Raw genomic sequence first — 14,171 nt, forward strand, 5'->3', positions numbered from 1 at the left:
CCTTTTGGCAAACTCCAAGCGGGCTGTCATGTCCCTTTTACTGAGGAGTAGCTTCCGTCTGGGCACTCTACCATAAAGGCCTGATTGGTGGAGTGCTGCAGAGATGGTTGTACTTCTGGAAGGTTCTCCCATCTCCACAGAGGAACTCTGGAGCTCTGTCAGAGTGACCATCAGGTACTTGGTCACCTCCCTGACCAAGGCCCTTCTCCCCAGTTTGCTCAGTTTGGCCGGACGGCCAGCTCTAGGAAGAGTCTTGTTTGTTTCAAACTTCTACCATTTAAGAATGATGGAGGCCACTGGGTTCTTCGGGGCCTTCAATGCTGCAGAAATGTTTTGGTACCCTTCCCCAGATCTGTGCCTCGACACAGTCCTGTCTCGGACCTCTACGGACAATTACCTCAACCTCATAGCTTGTTTTCTGCTCTGACATGCACTGTCAACTGTGGGACCTTATATAGACAGGTGTGTGCCTTTATAAATCATGTCCAATCAATTGAATTTACCACAGGTGGACTCCAATCTAGATGTAGAAACATCTCAAGGATGATCAATAGAAACAGGATGCACCTGAGCTCAATTTCTAGTCTCATTGCGAAGGGTCTGAATACTTATGTAAATAAGGTATTTCACTTTTCTAAAAAACGTGTTTTTGCTTTGCCATTATGGGGTAATGTTAGGTCAGCAGCATACCACCTAGCATACCACTGCTGGCTTGCTTCTGAAGCTAAGCAGAGTTGGTCCTGGTTGATCCCTGGATGGGAGACCAGATGCTGCTGGAAGTGGTGGAGGAGGGCCAGTAGGAGGCACCATTTCCTCTGGTCTAAAAAAATATCCCAATGCCCCAGGGCAGTGATTTGGGACATTGCCCTGTGTAGGGTGCGGTCTTTAGCATGGGATGTTAAACGGGTGTCCTGACTCTCTGAGGTCATTAAAGATCCCATGGCACTTATCGTAAGAGTAGGGGTGTTAACCCCGGTGTCCTGGATTAATTCCCAAACTGGCCCTCATACCATCAAGGTCACCTAATCATCCCCAGCTCACAATTGGCTCATTCATTTCCCCTCACATCTCCCCTGTAACTATTCCCCAGGTTGTTGCTGTTAATGAGAATGTGTTCTCACTCAATTTACCTGGTAAAATAAAGGGTTAAATAAAAAAGATGGCTGAGGATCTTGTATGTATTTAATCCATTTAAGAATAAGGCTGTAATGTACAAACTGTGGAAAGGGTCTGAATACTTTCCGAAGGCACTGTATGTTACCCCTTGGCAGAGTTTTTAGAAAGCACAGCACTGATTTTTGCTGCTTCGCAGACGATACACATCTTTGCATTTCTGTGTGACCAGACGATTTTAGCTCCACGGATAAATTATTACTGTATTAGTGATTTTTCTACGGCTGGCCATGCTTTCCACCTGGCTACCCCTACCCCGGTCAACAGCACTGCCCTCCCCTCTGCTACTCGCCCACGCCTTCCCCATTTCTCTTTCTCCCAAATACAGTCAGCTGATGTTCTGAAAGAGCTGCAAAATCTGGACCCCTATAAATCAGCCGGGCTAGATAATCTGGACCCTTTCTTTCTAAAACTATCTACTGAAATTGTTGCCACCCCTATTACCAGCCTTTTCAACCTCTCTTTCGTGTCGTCTGAGATTCCCAAAGATTGGAAAGCAGCTGCGGTTATCCCCCTCTTCAAAGGGGGGGACACTCTTGACCCAAACAGCTACAGACCTATATCTATTCTACCCTGCCTTTCTAAGGTCTTCGAAAGCCAAGTCAACAAACAGATTACCGACCATTTCGAATCCCACCATACCTTCTCCGCTATGCAATCTGGTTTCAGAGCTGGTCATGGGTGCACCTCAGCCACGCTCAAGGTCATAAACGATATCTTAACCACTATCGATAGGAAACAGTACTGTGCAGCCATATTCATTGACCTGGCCAAGGCTTTTGACTCTGTCAATCACCACATCCTCATTGGCAGACTCGACAGCCTTGGTTTCTCTAATGATTGCCTCGCCTGGTTCACCAACTACTTCTCTGATCGAGTTCAGTGTGTCAGATCGGAGGGTCTGTTGTCCGGACCTCTGGCAGTCTCTATGGGGGTGCCACAGGGTTCAATTCTTGGACCGACTCTCTTCTCTGTATACATCAATGATGTCGCTCTTGCTGCTGGTGAGTCTCTGATCCACCTCTACGCAGACGACACTATTCTGTATACTTCTGGCCCTTCTTTTGACACTGTGTTAACAACCCTCCAGGCGAGCTTCAATGCCATACAACTCTCCTTCCGTGGCCTCCAATTGCTCTTAAATACAAGTAAAACTAAATGCATGCTCTTCAACCGATCGCTGCCTGCACCTGCCCGCCTGTCCAACATCACTACTCTGGACGGCTCTGACTTAGAATATGTGGACAACTACAAATACCTAGGTGTCTGGTTAGACTGTAAACTCTCCTTCCAGACCCACATCAAACATCTCCAATCCAAAGTCAAATCTAGAATTGGCTTCCTATTCCGCAACAAAGCATCCTTTACTCATGCTGCCAAACATACCCTTGTAAAACTGACCATCCTACCAATCCTCGACTTCGGTGATGTCATTTACAAAATAGCCTCCAAAACCCTACTCAATAAATTGGATGCAGTCTATCACAGTGCCATCCGTTTTGTCACCAAAGCCCCATATACTACCCACCACTGCGACCTGTACACTCTCGTTGGCTGGCCCTCGCTTCATACTCGTCGCCAAACCCACTGGTTCCAGGTCATCTACAAGACCCTGCTAGGTAAAGTCCCCCCTTATCTCAGCTCGCTGGTCACCATAGCAGCACCTACCTGTAGCACGCGCTCCAGCAGGTATATCTCTCTAGTCACCCCCAAAACCAATTCTTCCTTTGGACGCCTCTCCTTCCAGTTCTCTGCTGCCAATGACTGGAACGAACTACAAAAATCTCTGAAACTGGAAACACCTATCTCCCTCACTAGCTTTAAGCACCAGCTGTCAGAGCAGCTCATAGATTACTGCACCTGTACATAACCCATCTACAATTTATCCCAAACAACTACCTCTTTACCTACTGTACTTATTTATTAATTTATTTTGCTCCTTTGCACCCCATTATTTCTGTCTCTACTTTGCACATTCTTCCAATGCAAACCAACCATTCCAGTGTTTTTTTTTGTTTTTATTTTACTTGCTGTGTTGTACTCACTTCGCCTCCATGGCCTTTTTATATTTTTATTTATTTATACATATATCTGTTTGCCTTCACCTCCCTTATCTCACCTCACTTGCTCACATTGTATATAGACTTATTTTTTTTTCACTGTATTATTGACTATATGTTTGTTTTTACTCCATGTGTAACTATGTGTTGTTGTATGTGTCGAACTGCTTTGCTTTATCTTGGCCAGGTCGCAATTGTAAATGAGAACGTGTTCTCAATTTGCCTACCTGGTTAAATAAAGGTTAAATAAAAAAAATAAAAAATAAAAATATGTGTTGTGTGGTTTCAGTTGTTTTATCATATGTGTTGTGGGGTAAAGGATTCAGGTATTTTATCATATGTGTTGTGGGGTTTCAGTTGTTTTATCATATGTGTTGTGTGATAAAGGATTCAGTTTGTATTGCTGTTCTTTAAATGTATATCCTCTTATGTGTTTTGTAGTAAATATTTCAGTTTAATTTATTTTCATTGTTTTCATTTATTTCCTGTGAAGGACATTGTTTTGCATTCCATATCTGAAATGTGCTGTATAAATAGAGCTTGATTTGAATATTTTGCATGCTCCGAACACCTGTGTGTAAGCTAACTGGGGAGGATGTTTAGTTCGTCAATTGGAGCCATACACAGTGTTTGGATCCGTGCAAAACTGCTACAGTAAGTCTCTTTTCTATTTCAAAGAATCTTTGTCGCTGACACAAACTAGAACTAGAACGGGCATATCAGCATGTTTCTAAAACTGTTGGAGCGCAGCGTCGGAATTGTAGTTTACATGGAGCCAAATGTGGGTGACTGTAATGGCTGCAAACCCTACATACATAGAAGAATTGTAGTTTACATGGAGCCAAATGTGGGTGAATGTAATGGCTGAAAACCCTACATACATAGAAGGGTTTTTGAGAGCTAGTCTTAAATATTATTCATGTAAAAGTCCATGTACCAATCGCAGATTGGCCCTTTAACAATTCCTATAGTACTGAACAACCTATTCATGTGTAGACAGTGCTATTCATGTGTAGACAGTGCTATTCATGTGTAGACAGTGCTATTCAGGTGTAGACAGGGCTATTCAGGTGTAGACAGGGCTATTCAGGTGTAGACAGGGCTATTCATGTGTAGACAGTGCTATTCATGTGTAGACAGGGCTATTCATGTGTAGACAGGGCTATTCATGTGTAGACAGTGCTATTCATGTGTAGACAGGGCTATTCATGTGTAGACAGGGCTATTCAGGTGTAGACAGGGCTATTCAGGTGTAGACAGGGCTATTCATGTGTAGACAGTGCTATTCATGTGTAGACAGGGCTATTCATGTGTAGACAGGGCTATTCATGTGTAGACAGGGCTATTCATGTGTAGACAGGGCTATTCAGGTGTAGACAGGGCTATTCATGTGTAGACAGGGCTATTCATGTGTAGACAGGGCTATTCATGTGTAGACAGGGCTATTCATGTGTAGACAGTGCTATTCATGTGTAGACAGGGCTATTCATGTGTAGACAGTGCTATTCATGTGTAGACAGTGCTATTCATGTGTAGACAGGGCTATTCATGTGTAGACAGTGCGGAGTCTATGACCGTTTTTAAGACAATACTCACCGGTGTTAATCAGATCTTCAGTCTCCTCTTCCTCTCCTTCCTCCTCCTTTACCTTCATTGAGATATCATCCTCTTCCTCTCTAAAAGGTTCTTCCACTTTTTTCACGATAACATCCTCCTCTTCCTCCTTTTTCATTCTGAAAGCTTCTACCTCCTCCTCTTTCACTGTGACTGCCTCTATCCCCTCCTCCTCTTCCACTGTGACAGCCTCTATCCCTTCTTCGTGTTTCATTCTGAAAGCTTCTACCTCCTCCTCTTTCACTGTGACTGCCTCTATCCTCTCTTCCACTTTCACTCCAAAAATATATTTCTCTTCTTTCACTATAACAGCCTCCTCTTCCTCCTTTTTTATTCTGAAAGCTTCTACCTCCTCTTTCAATGTGACAGCCTCTATCCCCTCTTCCTCTTTCACTGCAAACTGTTTTTTCTCTTCTTTCACTTTAACAGCCTCCTCTTCCTCCTGTTTTATTCTGAAAGCTTCTTCTTCTTTCACTGTAATATTCTCTTCTTCTTTTACGACAATGTTCAGCTCCAGAGCTTCTTTCTCCGTCCAGTAAACATCCTCTTCTTTAGCAAGGGACGAGTAGCTTAGTGAGCTCATGGTGAGGGACGTTAGCTAGCTAGTTAGCATTAGCTAGCTAGTTAGCATTAGCGACTAGCCTAGTGCTAGGCTCAGAATCAAATCAATCTGAACAAAGTAGTAAATTGAACAAGTACATTAAGTTAACTACTATATACGTACAAATAATTGTCTAAAACGCCGATTAATATACACAAAATTGTCAAAGTAGCTTCAATTGTTCGGTTTTATGTCGGCTAGCAAGCTACCGATGTGGCTGATTCAGTAGTCGACAGCCGTACCGTCCACTAGATTATACGTCACGCTAGAAGAATCACCTGAAATACTCATATCGCCGTCTGCTGACTGGAGTGGGTAACACAATTATCCACTACATCAAATCAAATGTTATTTGTCACATGCGCCGAATACAACAGTTGTAGACCTTACCGTGAAACGCTTACTCGCAAGCTCTTATTAACTAACAATCTCCTTATTTTACTAGGAAAAAAAGGTAATACACAAATCAACATACATGATGGAAAAGGGCCTTTTTTTAAACTGATTTGGGAAATGATTTAGAATCATTCAAGCGTATGCAAAACAAAATGTCCCAAATTTATTGGCTACATGTCTGTGTTTGATATGCGGATTTGTTATTTTTTTCCCCTCTTTGCAATCCTGTATTAATGTAATCCCTCTGGCTGTTCCGTGTTGTATGTTACTGTTGTTGATTAAATATATATATATTTATATGTACACTACCAGTCAAAAGTTTTAGAACACAGACTCATTCAAGGGTTTTTCTTTATTTTTACAGTTTTCTACATTGTAGAATAATAGTGAAGACATCAAAACTATAAAATAACACATATGGAATCATGTAGTAACCAAAAAAGTGTTAAACAAATCTGAATCTATTTTATATTTGAGACTCTTCAAATAGCCACCATTTGCCTTGATGACAGCTTTGCACGCTCTTGGCATTATCTCAATCAGCTTCACCTGGAATTATTTTCCAACAGTCTTGAAGGAATTCCCACATATGCTAAATAAAGGTAAATATGCTGAGCACTTGTTGGCTGCTTTTCCTTCACTCTGCGGTCCAACTCATCCCAAACCATCTCAATTTGGTTGAGGTCGGGGGATTGTGGAGGCCAGGTCATCTGATGCACCACTCCAAAACTCTCCTTCTTGGTAAAATAGCCCTTACACAGCCTGGAGATGTGGTGGGTCATTGTCCTGTTGAAAAACAAATGATAGTCCCACTAAGCCCAAACCAGACAGCGTGGCATACCACTGCAGAATGCTGTGGTAGCCATGCTAGTTAAGTGTGCCTTGAATTCTAAATAAATCACTGACAGTGTCACCAGCAAAGCACCCCAACCCCATAACACCTCCTCCTCCATTCTTTACGGTGGGAAATACACATGCAGAGATCATCCGTTCACCCACACCGCGTCTCACAAAGACACGGCGGTGTGTCTTTGTTTGGACTCCAGACCAATTTGGACTCCAGACCAAAGGACACCGGTCTAATGTCCATTGCTCGTGTTTCTTGGCCCAAGCAAGTCACTTCATAGTAGTCTATGCCTACCTGGCAGAATGATATCATGATTATTTGCATCAATCCAGTTGTGATTTGTTCAGCAAACTCTGCAATCACGTGTGCTACAGAGACACCACTAACCAAGCAAGGCTCTTGCTGGTGCCACTTGAATTAAAGGGTATCTACACACAAAAATAAAAATTTCTTAGATTTTCCCATAGCTCAAGAGTGGTCTCCTGATGTGGTTTAAGCATTGTTGTGGGCTTTAAATATCCACTTTTGTTGTTTTTCTATTAAAAACCCACACCAGTAGAAACTCATGTTGTTATTCTATTAAACACCCACACCAATAGAAATTGATGTTGTTTTTCTATTAAACACCCACACCAGTAGAAACTCATGTTGTTTTTCTATTAAACACCCACACCAGTAGAAATTGATGTTGTTTTTCTGTTAAACATCCACACCATTAGAAATTAATGTTGTTTTTCTATTAAACACCCACACCAATAGAAATTGATGTTGTTTTTCTATTAAACACCCACACCAGTAGAAACGCATGTTGTTTTTCTATTAAACACTCACACCAGTAGAAATTAATGTTGTTTTTATATTAGGGTTAGGGTTAGGGTTATGGTTAGGGTTATGGTTAGGGTTATGCTGCTGACATAAATATATGTGAGGACAAAGACTCACATTGAGACTTCAAGAACCAAACTGACAGACTGTCTAGATGAGGACACTGAGAACCAGACTGACAAACTGTCTAGCTGAGGACACTGAGAACCAGACTGAAAAACTGTCTAGCTGAGGACACTGAGAACCAGACTGACAAACTGTCTAGCTGAGGACACTGAGAACCAGACTGAAAAACTGTCTAGCTGAGGACACTGAGAACCAGACTGACAAACTGTCTAGATGAGGACACTGAGAACCAGACTGACAAACTGTCTAGCTGAGGACACTGAGAACCAGACTGACAAACTGTCTAGATGAGGACACTGAGAACCAGACTGACAGACTGTCTAGATGAGGACACTGAGACTTCAAGAACCAGACTGACAAACTGTCTAGCTGAGGACACTGAGAACCAGACTGACAGACTGTCTAGCTGAGGACACTGAGAACCAGACTGACAGACTGTCTAGCTGAGGACACTGAGAACCAGACTGACAAACTGTCTAGCTGAGGACACTGAGAACCAGACTGACAGACTGTCTAGCTGAGGACACTGAGAACCAGACTGACAAACTGTCTAGCTGAGGACACTGAGAACCAGACTGACAAACTGTCTAGCTGACGATACTGAGAACCAGACTGACAAACTGTCTGAGGACACTGAGAACCAGACTGACAGAGTGTCTAGCTGAGGACACTGAGAACCAGACTGACAGACTGTCTAGCTGAGGACACTGAGAACCAGACTGACAAACTGTCTAGCTGAGAACACTGAGAACCAGACTGACAAACTGTCTAGCTGAGGACACTGAGAACCAGACTGACAGACTGTCTAGCTGAGGACACTGAGAACCAGACTGACAAACTGTCTAGCTGAGGACACTGAGAACCAGACTGACAGATTGTCTAGCTGAGGACACTGAGAACCAGACTGACAAACTGTCTAGCTGAGGACACTGAGAACCAGACTGACAAACTGTCTAGCTGAGGACACTGAGAACCAGACTGACAGACTGTCTAGCTGAGGACACTGAGAACCAGACTGACAGACTGTCTAGCTGAGGACACTGAGAACCAGACTGACAAACTGTCTAGCTGAGGACACTGAGAACCAGACTGACAAACTGTCTAGCTGAGGACACTGAGAACCAGACTGACAAACTGTCTAGCTGAGGACACTGAGAACCAGACTGACAAACTGTCTAGCTGAGGACACTGAGAACCAGACTGACAGACTGTCTAGCTGAGGACACTGAGAACCAGACTGACAGACTGTCTAGCTGAGGACACTGAGAACCAGACTGACAAACTGTCTAGCTGAGAACACTGAGAACCAGACTGACAAACTGTCTAGCTGAGGACACTGAGAACCAGACTGACAGACTGTCTAGCTGAGGACACTGAGAACCAGACTGACAAACTGTCTAGCTGAGGACACTGAGAACCAGACTGACAGACTGTCTAGCTAAGGACACTGAGAACCAGACTGACAAACTGTCTAGCTGAGGACACTGAGAACCAGACTGACAAACTGTCTAGCTGAGGACACTGAGAACCAGACTGACAAACTGTCTAGCTGAGGACACTGAGAACCAGACTGACAAACTGTCTAGCTGAGGACACTGAGAACCAGACTGACAGACTGTCTAGCTGAGGACACTGAGAACCAGACTGACAAACTGTCTAGTTGAGGACACTGAGAACCAGACTGACAGACTGTCTAGCTGAGGACACTGAGAACCAGACTGACAGACTGTCTAGCTGAGGACACTGAGAACCAGACTGACAAACTGTCTAGCTGAGGACACTGAGAACCAGACTGACAAACTGTCTAGCTGAGGACACTGAGAACCAGACTGACAAACTGTCTAGCTGAGGACACTGAGAACCAGACTGACAGACTGTCTAGCTGAGGACACTGAGAACCAGACTGACAGACTGTCTAGCTGAGGACACTGAGAACCAGACTGACAAACTGTCTAGCTGAGGACACTGAGAACCAGACTGACAGACTGTCTAGCTGAGGACACTGAGAACCAGACTGACAAACTGTCTAGCTGAGGACACTGAGAACCAGACTGACAAACTGTCTAGCTGACGATACTGAGAACCAGACTGACAAACTGTCTAGCTGAGGACACTGAGAACCAGACTGACAAACTGTCTAGCTGAGGACACTGAGAACCAGACTGACAAACTGTCTAGCTGAGGACACTGAGAACCAGACTGGCAAACTGTCTAGCTGAGGACACTGAGAACCAGACTGACAGACTGTCTAGCTGAGGACACTGAGAACCAGACTGACAGACTGTCTAGCTGAGGACACTGAGAACCAGACTGACAAACTGTCTAGCTGAGAACACTGAGAACCAGACTGACAAACTGTCTAGTTGAGGACACTGAGAACCAGACTGACAGACTGTCTAGCTGAGGACACTGAGAACCAGACTGACAAACTGTCTAGCTGAGGACACTGAGAACCAGACTGACAAACTGTCTAGCTGAGGACACTGAGAACCAGACTGACAAACTGTCTAGCTGAGGACACTGAGAACCAGACTGACAGACTGTCTAGCTGAGGACACTGAGAACCAGACTGACAGACTGTCTAGCTGAGGACACTGAGAACCAGACTGACAAACTGTCTAGCTGAGAACACTGAGAACCAGACTGACAAACTGTCTAGCTGAGGACACTGAGAACCAGACTGACAGACTGTCTAGCTGAGGACACTGAGAACCAGACTGACAAACTGTCTAGCTGAGGACACTGAGAACCAGACTGACAGACTGTCTAGCTAAGGACACTGAGAACCAGACTGACAAACTGTCTAGCTGAGGACACTGAGAACCAGACTGACAAACTGTCTAGCTGAGGACACTGAGAACCAGACTGACAAACTGTCTAGCTGAGGACACTGAGAACCAGACTGACAAACTGTCTAGCTGAGGACACTGAGAACCAGACTGACAGACTGTCTAGCTGAGGACACTGAGAACCAGACTGACAGACTGTCTAGTTGAGGACACTGAGAACCAGACTGACAGACTGTCTAGCTGAGGACACTGAGAACCAGACTGACAGACTGTCTAGCTGAGGACACTGAGAACCAGACTGACAAACTGTCTAGCTGAGGACACTGAGAACCAGACTGACAAACTGTCTAGCTGAGGACACTGAGAACCAGACTGACAAACTGTCTAGCTGAGGACACTGAGAACCAGACTGACAGACTGTCTAGCTGAGGACACTGAGAACCAGACTGACAAACTGTCTAGCTGAGGACACCGAGAACCAGACTGACAGACTGTCTAGCTGAGGACACCGAGAACCAGACTGACAGACTGTCTAGCTGAGGACACTGAGAACCAGACTGACAGACTGTCTAGCTGAGGACACCGAGAACCAGACTGACAGACTGTCTAGCTGAGGACACCGAGAACCAGACTTACAGACTGTCTAGCTGAGGACACTGAGAACCAGACTGACAAACTGTCTAGCTGAGGACACTGAGAACCAGACTGACAGACGGTCTAGCTGAGGACACTGAGAACCAGACTGACAGACTGTCTAGCTGAGGACACTGAGAACCAGACTGACAGACTGTCTAGCTGAGGACACTGAGAACCAGACTGACAGACTGTCTAGCTGAGGACACTGAGAACCAGACTGACAGACTGTCTAGATGCAACCAAAAGACGGATGCAGATTAAACTTAATTGCAGCAAAACAGACCTTCTGCTTATTGGCTCTAAAAGTGCACAGAACAAGATGATCACTTTCTCATTTGAAGCAACATCAATAAAGTGTCATTTTTCCACCCGCGTAACATCGCTCCAATCAGGTCGTTCTTGACTACTGCTGACAGGAATCCCAGGCTTCTTTCCAGACCACAAACCAGAAAAAAAACATCACCCCTGTTTTATTCAACCTCTATTGGCTTTCTGTTTAAGAAGCTTCCTGTTTGCTCACCTCTATTGGCTTACTGTTTAAGAAGCTTCCTGTTTGCTCACCTCTATTGGCTTCCTGTATAGGAAGCTTCCTGTTTGCTCACCTCTATTGGCTTCCTGTTTGCTCACCTCTATTGGCTTACTGTTTTGGAAGCTTCCTGTTTGCTCACCTCTATTGGCTTACTGTTTGGGAAGCTTCCTGTTTGCTCACCTCTATTGGCTTACTATTAAGGAATCTTCCTGTTTGCTCACCTCTATTGGCTTACTGTTTTATTCCAGCTCTATTGGCTTCCTGTTTAAGATCAAATGTCAGATTGTGCTGCTCACCTTTAAGGTTCTCCAGAGTTAATGCACCTTCATACATATGCTATAACTTCTAGAGAACTACTCCCCAGCACCACACTACCATCATCAGACTAACATCCTCCACTATTCAGAAAAAACTGTTGCATTAATCAAGTACTTTTTATAATCAGCACCTGTGTTTTTCTGACAATAGTGATGGGAACATTCATGAGGTAGTGATTGTTTTAATAATACTGATGTTGAGGTAGTGAGTGTTTTAATAATACTGATGGGAACATTCATGAGGTAGTGAGTGTTTTAATAATACTGATGGGAACATTCATGAGATAGTGATTGTTTTAATAATACTGATGGGAATATTCATGAGGTAGTGAGTGTTTTAATAATACTGATGGGAACATTCATGAGGTAGTGAATGTTATAATAATACTGATGGGAATATTCATGAGGTAGTGAGTGTTTTAATAATACTGATGGGAACATTCATGAGGTAGTGAATGTTTTAATAATACTGATGGGAACATTCAGGAGGTAGTGAGTGTTTTAATAATACTGATGGGAACATTCATGAGGTAGTGAGCGTTTTAATAATACTGATGGGAACATACATGAGGTAGTGATTGTTTTAATAATACTGATGGGAACATTCATGAGGTAGTGAATGTTATAATAATACTGATGGGAATATTAATGAGGTAGTGAGTCTTTTAATAATACTGATGGGAACATTCATGAGGTAGTGAGTGTTTTAATAATACTGATGGGAGCATTCATGAGGTAGTGAATGTTATAATAATACTAATGGGAATATTCATGAGGTAGTGAGTGTTTTAATAATACTGATGGGAACATTCATGAGGTAGTGAATGTTTTAATAATACTGATGGGAACATTCAGGAGGTAGTGAGTGTTTTAATAATACTGATGGGAACATTCATGAGGTAGTGAGCGTTTTAATAATACTGATGGGAACATACATGAGGTAGTGATTGTTTTAATAATACTGATGGGAACATTCATGAGGTAGTGAGTGTTTTAATAATACTGATGGGAACATTCATGAGGTAGTGAGTGTTTTAATAATACTGATGGGAACATTCATGAGGTAGTGAGTGTTTTAATAATACTGATGGGAACATTCATGAGGTAGTGAGTGTTTTAATAATACTGATGTTGAGGTAGTGAGTGTTTTTAATAATACTGATGGGAACATTCATGAGGTAGTGAGTGTTTTAATAATACTGATGGGAACATTCATGAGGTATTGAGTGTTTTAATAATACTGATGGGAACATTCATGAGGTAGTGAGTGTTTTAATAATACTGATGGGGACATTCATGAGGTAGTGAGTGTTTTAATAATACTGATGGGAACATTCATGAGGTAGTGAGTTTTTTATTAATACTGATGGGAACATTCATGAGGTAGTGAGTGTTTTAATAATACTGATGGGAACATTCATGAGGTAGTGAGTGTTTTAATAATACTGATGGGAACATTCATGAGGTAGTGAGTGTTTTAATAATACTGATGGGAACATTCATGAGGTAGTGAGTGTTTTAATAATACTGATGGGAACATTCATGAGGTAGTGAGTGTTTTAATAATACTGATGGGAACATTCATGAGGTAGTGAGTGTTTTAATAATACTGATGGGAACATTCATGAGGTAGTGAGTGTTTTAATAATACTGATGGGAACATTCATGAGGTAGTGAGTGTTTTAATAATACTGATGGGAACATTCATGAGGTAGTGAGTGTTTTAATAATACTGATGGGAACATTCATGATGTAGTGAGTGTTTTAATAATACTGATGGGAACATTCATGAGGTAGTGAGTGTTTTAATAATACTGATGGGAACATTCATGAGGTAGTGAATGTTTTAATAATACTGATGGGAATATTCATGAGGTAGTGAGTGTTTTAATAATACTGATGGGAACATTCATGAGGTAGTGAGTGTTTTAATAATACTGATGGGAACATTCAGGAGGTAGTGATTGTTTTAATAATACTGATGGGAACATTCATGGGGTAGTGATTGTTTTAATAATACTGATGTTGAGGTAGTGAGTGTTTTAATAATACTGATGGGAACATTCATGAGGTAGTGATTGTTTTAATAATACTGATGTTGAGGTAGTGAGTGTTTTAATAATACTGATGGGAACATTCATGAGGTAGTGAGTGTTTTAATAATACTGATGGGAACATTCATGAGGTAGTGAGTGTTTCAATAATACTGATGTTGAGGTAGTGAGTGTTTTAATAATACTGATGGGAACATTCATGAG

The sequence above is a fragment of the Salvelinus fontinalis genome, unplaced genomic scaffold, assembly GCF_029448725.1.
Source record: "Salvelinus fontinalis isolate EN_2023a unplaced genomic scaffold, ASM2944872v1 scaffold_1536, whole genome shotgun sequence".
Taxonomy (NCBI): domain Eukaryota; kingdom Metazoa; phylum Chordata; class Actinopteri; order Salmoniformes; family Salmonidae; genus Salvelinus; species Salvelinus fontinalis.